We start from the raw sequence: 6,712 nt of genomic DNA on the forward strand, positions 1-6,712 counted from the left end.
CTCCTCCCACTATTGATTTCCTCTCTCATCTCTGGTTTTTCTTCCCCCGGTTTTTCTCTAAAAACACCTCAACCGCCCCACGTCTTATTGACTTTCTCTCTATCTCTATCTACATCTATCTATCTATCTATCTAGCTATCTATCTATATCTATATATCTATTAATACCACTTCAAAAGGACATGAGGTTTTGGTTCCTCTCTTTCTTCGTCCATACCTATATCTACATATATATCTATAATATTGCCTTCGTCCTAAATTAATTGTCTTAGATTTGTCTAGATACGAAAAACCTAAGACAATTAATTCAGCGCCAAGATTCAAAGCAACATAGACCGTTGGATCAACATGGGTGGACGGGTGAGATCTGTTGGATGTAGATATTGATTTATATCTAGCTAGTATGGATATGATAACCCTGTGGCCTCCAAATACTAGATACATAACGTTGAAATAGGCGCACACCTGAAGCCTATATATATAGAACGCAAAAGAGAAGAGTACGTTCACTTGGTTTAGAAGACCTATTCTAGCGTGAAGATGGTTCATCGGGATCAGGGAAAGCTGGTGCAGGTGGTGGCCGCGGATGTTGGACTTGTGGCGCCGCCGAGCAGGTACGTGCTAAGCGAGGAGAATCGTTCGACCACTGTCGCTCAGCAAGCCAAGCTGGTGATCCCCATCGTGGACGTGAGCCGTCTGGCCATGCCCGATGATGTTGAGGAGGCAGCCAAGCTTCGCTCTGCGCTGCAGTCATGGGGCCTCTTTGTGGTGACCGGTCATGGCATGGCAAAGGAGTTCCTCGATGATATCCTCGAGGCGACGAGGAGGTTCTTCCACCTGCCGCTGGAGGAGAAGCAGAAGTGCGGCAATGTGATCGACGGTGTCAAGTTCCAGAATGAAGGGTACGGCATCGACTGCATCGACTCCGACGAACAGATCCTCGACTGGTGTGACCGGCTCTGGCTCCAGCTCCAGCCGAAGGACGAGAGACGTCTCTAGTTCTGGCCACAAAATCTAAGGCACCCGATCTACACATCATTGTTGCCCTCAATGATTTAAAATCTTTTTTATTTGCATTTATATTGGAGATCATATATAATCTGCAGGGATCTCCTACACAAGTACACCCTAGAGAGTGGGAGGGTGACCATGGATGTGCTGAAGGCCATGGCAAAGCTTCTGAATCAGGAGGAGAACTTCTTCATCAACATGGTGGGTGAGAGGTTCAAGTCATACTCGAGGTTCACCTACTACCCTCCCTGCCCACGGCCGGACCTCGTCAACGGGCTGAAGCCACACATCGACAACTCCGTCATCACACTGCTCCTCATGGACAAGGACGTCGGTAGCCTCCAGGTGCTCAAGGACGGCCACTGGGTTGATGTCCCCGTGCTCGGGAATGACCTGTTGGTCGTCGTAGGCGAGGGCATGGAGGTATGCATATACACACACAATTACTTAAGGACTTCTACAATGGACCAAAAATGCAATTATTTGCATTGATCATGAACGAGACTCTCATTTCTGTGCATACAGATCGTCAGCAATGCAATCTTCAAGGCGCCATGGCACCGTGTCGTGACGAGCGCCGACAAGGAGAGGCTGTCACTGGCGACGTTCTACCAGCCGGAGCCGGAGAGGATCATAGGGCCGCCGGGGGTACTGGTTCATGAGAAGCACCCGGCCATGTTTAAGAAGTGCCTGGTCCAGACCTTGGCCGATGGATATTGGGATGCATTTGCAGCGGGAGATCGCACCGTCGACTTCCTCAATGTCAGGATCAATGCTGAGGCTGACGCCGAACTAGAGGCGCGTGCAGTGGTTGCAAACAACTAAATAATTTGCAGTAGGGAGTGAGTGCATGATGTTCCTCTCCCACTCGCATAAGTGTAATGTGAATAGGAGTTGATCGATGTACCTCATATATGATCACCTCCCTGGAATAAAATAAAGAGTCAACTACATCATTGGTACTTCAACTTGATTGAAATGGTCACTTTAATACTAAAACTTGCGGTACATATCGAACTAGTGGGCGTGGTAATACAGTGCTAATCACGGTCGGATACGAAATCAAGGATGACTAGGCGCCAAGCGAGGCTTGGGGCTGTTTTTCTTTTTGTGTGACCCTCTATATTTTTGCGAGCGTGCGTAGCCATCCCAACCATTGCCGTTTGTTGTCTAATATGGATACAGCTTCTTTATATCCTTATGGAGTGAAATAGTGAATAAGAATTTCATTCAAAATGAAAGCCTGCCACTTAACAGTGAACGTTTCATGCCTATAAATGATAATTAATCTTTCTGTATGTACATTATAATCATACCTTATAAATACATACATAAAAATAAAATGAATTTCAGAAATGTTCGTGTAATTTCAGAAAAAAATCACTTGTTAACTTTAATTACATCCATATAATTAATCTATGAAATATAATAATTGGTTGCAGTCGGCCCGACCCATTTTCCACAAGTTAGTCTTTTTTTAGAAAATTTTAAAAAGGATATAAATTATCATAGTAATAAAATTCAAGTTAGATTATTTGTGCGTTCTAAATAATATACATAAAAATAAGTTAAATCAAAATTTTCCATGTTTTTAAAAGTCATGTATTATTATAAAACATATTTATATAATTAAGAAAATATTTGTACTCTCTCCGATCCATATTGCTTGTTGCTGAAATGTATGTATTTAGACATATTTCAGTGTTAGATGTTTGGGCGACAAGTAATATGGATCGGAGGGAGTATAATTTAGATAATATTCATTTGAGGATCGGCACTCTTGTGGGACACTAGGCTAATATTTATTTATTCATACATATTTTTTATTCATTATTCTTTATAATATATATTTTTAGGAAACATACAAACTTTTATTAAAATAACATTTTAAAGCAGCATTATTTTTTCTAAAATCATGAATATTTTTATTAAAATTTTGAACACTGTTAGACTTATATGAGCATATATTTAAATATATAAGTACTTTTTGAAATTATTTGTACAAATATTTTGTTTATATAATTTATTTGTAATTATTTATAATACAAAATTTCATATATGTATATAATTAACATTAATAAGTGAACAGTTACGAAATTACGTGAACATTTTAAAATGTATTTTATTTTATTTTTAACCAGAGCTCCCAACTTATTACAGCTACTAACTTCCAGTTCACTAAACTTGCTTTCAAAAGAGAATTAGAACTCTATAAACTTGTGCTTCCAAGTAACAGCTGAAAATTTTCAACTAAATAACATTATATTTTTAAATTAAAATGAAAAATCTTCAATTTAAAACTAAATCACACAACTGTAGCTTTGAAAACAAAGTAATGAAGCTATCATCTCACATACATTGGCTAGATTGGAGATTCCGCCTCACGAATTAATCCCAGAAAAGAACCAGGATAGAGCTTTCGATAAATATTCTCGGTACTGCTTCAATGGAATTTCTAATGGGTGTACCGCACGAGCCGGGGGAGAGAGCGGTTGATTTGGGAGGGGGGGGGGGGGTGTAACCCTTACCACCCGAATTTAAAAAGTATTCTTGATTTAAACTTATAAGTTGATATAAACACCGTTTCATGGTTCACCCATATCAGTTTTCATTTATCTTCGATTTGGTAGGTACTTGGGTATATTCGAGTTTTTATTCGTCAAGTTATTTTATTCTAGTTTATACCGGCCGGAGTGGATATGCTAGATTGCACGCATATAGCTAGCCTGACTAATGAGGAAAACCGAACGGGTTGCTTATGTCTTTGTCAGGTAAAGCATGCCTTTCGCTTTTTCATTATTAAATTTTGTGTATGTGATGTAAATAGAGAAATGGGAAAGTAAATATTAATATGATTCTGATTTTCCACCAAACAGAGAGGAAAAACCATAAGCTGGTGTTGTCAGTAATAAGACGCCTTGATGTATAATTTAAGATGGCGAAGAAGTTATATCACACACCTAGTTGAAAACATTCTGCAAACCTCAGATAAACTGCTACTGAAGCTACCAGCTAGAGTTCTCTGAGCAGATATGTTATCATCAGTGGAACAACACCATCTGTCTGGACAAACTACAACAAACGCGCTGCCTAAGAAACTACCAAAACCGTGGAGCAGTTCGGCTGATAAAACTGATGTGACATACATCTGATCTGAGATACTCCAATGACTACGTCCTCAGCGAGAAACTTCTCTCCTTTTGTTAAGACTCCCATCATTTCACTGTACGGTTGGAAGTTCACATCGACATCTTCATCATACTCAAGACCAAGTTCTTCCTGCAGACACAAAGATTATTCATCAATACGGTGGTTAGTACATACAAATATAGCTCGCCTCAGTAATGATGAGAAGTGAATGGGTTTCTTGTGTCTGTCAGTTTTTTATAGCAAAAGGGGTCTTGGGACCTAGCTCAAAATACCATCTAGGCAACTAGAGATAAACAGTGTCTTTGTCAGGTAAAACATTGTTTTCTACTCCGTATTTAATTAGTTCTTCTATTTCCTAAGCATCAAAACCAACCTCTAAAACTGTACGTTGGATGAAGCATGTCCCATCGATCTACAAGAATGGAGACAGTGAAGTGTAAGCTCCATTTTTCTTGAAAAGTGCCAACTATCCTGTCAGTTATTCCACCGATGCAAACATGGATACTGTGATATCTCTCACATAGTTCTTCCGAAGAATGCTTCTCGAGAGAATGACCTCCATTGTGGAAATTGCTTATGTATTTGTTCAGATATGCAAGGGCCTGTTTCTTGCATTTTGTGTGGATGCTAAAGGTGTTACAGTGACAATGCAGGCAAGTTCATCCAAACAAGCACCATTTCCCCTCAAACATTTCTATTTCTATTTCTCGTTGACATTCTTATCAAAGAGCTATCCATTATACGGATCGGTGCCCCTTGAGGTGGGCAGGCTCATGTACTGTGGCCGGATATACTGCAGTTTTCTTGCCAAGCAGGAAAACTGAACTATATGTTCCAGCAAAACTGAACTAGAACAAACACAACAGCACACACACACACTCCTCAATTTTACGGCCATTCTTATCCTGGTTTCTGATTGTACAGCTTGATATGCCACGCAAAGAAGAGCAAGCTAAGCAACTTACAAATTAGCGAGATATCATAGCTAAGACTAAAGACTCCCATATCAAACATAGGATAAGACTCAAAATGGAAATCAGCACCAAAAGATCAAACTGAACTTCCATGCTTCTATGACTTACTCTCGATTCAAACTGTCGCATCGCCATGACCTACTTCACTGGCTGATCTGGCTTTCTTTGGCCACCTCCATAACACCTGCCACCGCTGAATGAAGGAAACAGTTTCAGAGGATGAGTCACTAGGATGAGAATTTATTTATGCAACTTGGCGATTTTCTTAAGGAAACTTAGCATTGGTGGTGAATAAAACACATCATAAAAACCATATATGATAATTAAAAAGAGGTTAGAGTAAACATATATACCAGGTGGATTGTTGAAGCTCGTGTAGAGAAAGAAACTCTCAAACCTATCAGCCACGCATATCAGCATATGTCCTCGAACGGCTTACTCGACAACTTCCTTGATCTCAAGGACTTGAGATCAATTGTGAATGCACCAATATCTGTGGCCACAACAAGGATATCAGTGCCCTCCACACAGCCAACAAGCCATAAAGAATCTGAGCTCCTGGTATTGCCAAGGGGGAGAAGCATCCCGAAGTCCATTTCTCTGAGTTTGATCCATGACGCTACTCCATCAACGCTCACCTCCACCGACCACATATGGCATAGCCCATGCTCGTCTAAGTCTACAACCCCTAGCCTACCGTCTTCTGACAAAATGAGGAGAGGGTTTCGCATAAACACACACAGAGTGATAGGCGATGACTACCCAAGTCATACTTGATAATACAACCGTCCCCCTCATAACGATCAATGAGGAAGTGGAGCGCTTGTCCAACGAGGACACCAGGCCTTCCCATCTCAAGATGGCAATGGGGTCCCGAAACCCGCGTCCCCGCGGGTTTTTACCCTATTAGGGGACGGGGATGGGCGGCTTTTCATCCCCGCAAGGCTGTTGTTGGGCACATTATACAACCCGACACGTTTCATGGGTTTGCACCCATTTCGGTAGTCCCCGGACCTGAAACCCGGCAAATCCGGCAAAATACATTTTTTTACCAAGCTTGAGCGTATTTTGATCTTCTCTAGGACTTGGCACTTTGATTTGGATTTGGAAGCTTTGAAGATAGTCTTTTAGAGGCTTGGAGATGTGAAAGATGCTATGATGATTCCTACTTTAAAGTGACTTGTGAACTATGAATTCTATTTCAAAACTTATGTATTGGACTATTTCATCTTATTTGTGCTTTTGATTTGTGAATCAAGAATTATATTTTAGAACTTGTGTAATTGGACATCTTGTTTAACCATGTATGGCTGAAATATGCTCCTGTTTGTTGCTGAAATCTGATTATCTATATTGCTGAAATGTGGTATCGTTTTGTTGTCAAAATATTATTCTTTGTTGGTTCTATGTTTCCTTATATATGTCGATTTCCCCGCGGGTTCTCCGTGGGTTTAGAAAACCCGATGGGTTTAGGGGACGGGTGAAAAACTAGCTCCACGCACGGTGACGGAGACGGAAACGGGTTTACGATTTTCTCGTGGGGATGGGTTTGGGAAGGCAAAACCCGATGGGTTTCAT

At 40.7% G+C, this 6,712-nt stretch overlaps 1 pseudogene; it reads left to right on the plus strand.

Annotated features, from left to right (window-relative positions):
* The first annotated feature begins 539 nt into the window (after window positions 1-539).
* On the plus strand, window positions 540-1,983 carry LOC119297580 (annotated as a pseudogene).
* Window positions 1,984-6,712: the final 4,729 nt, after the last annotated feature.

Source organism: Triticum dicoccoides, chromosome 5A (assembly GCF_002162155.2).
Source record: "Triticum dicoccoides isolate Atlit2015 ecotype Zavitan chromosome 5A, WEW_v2.0, whole genome shotgun sequence".
Taxonomy (NCBI): Eukaryota; Viridiplantae; Streptophyta; class Magnoliopsida; order Poales; family Poaceae; genus Triticum; species Triticum dicoccoides.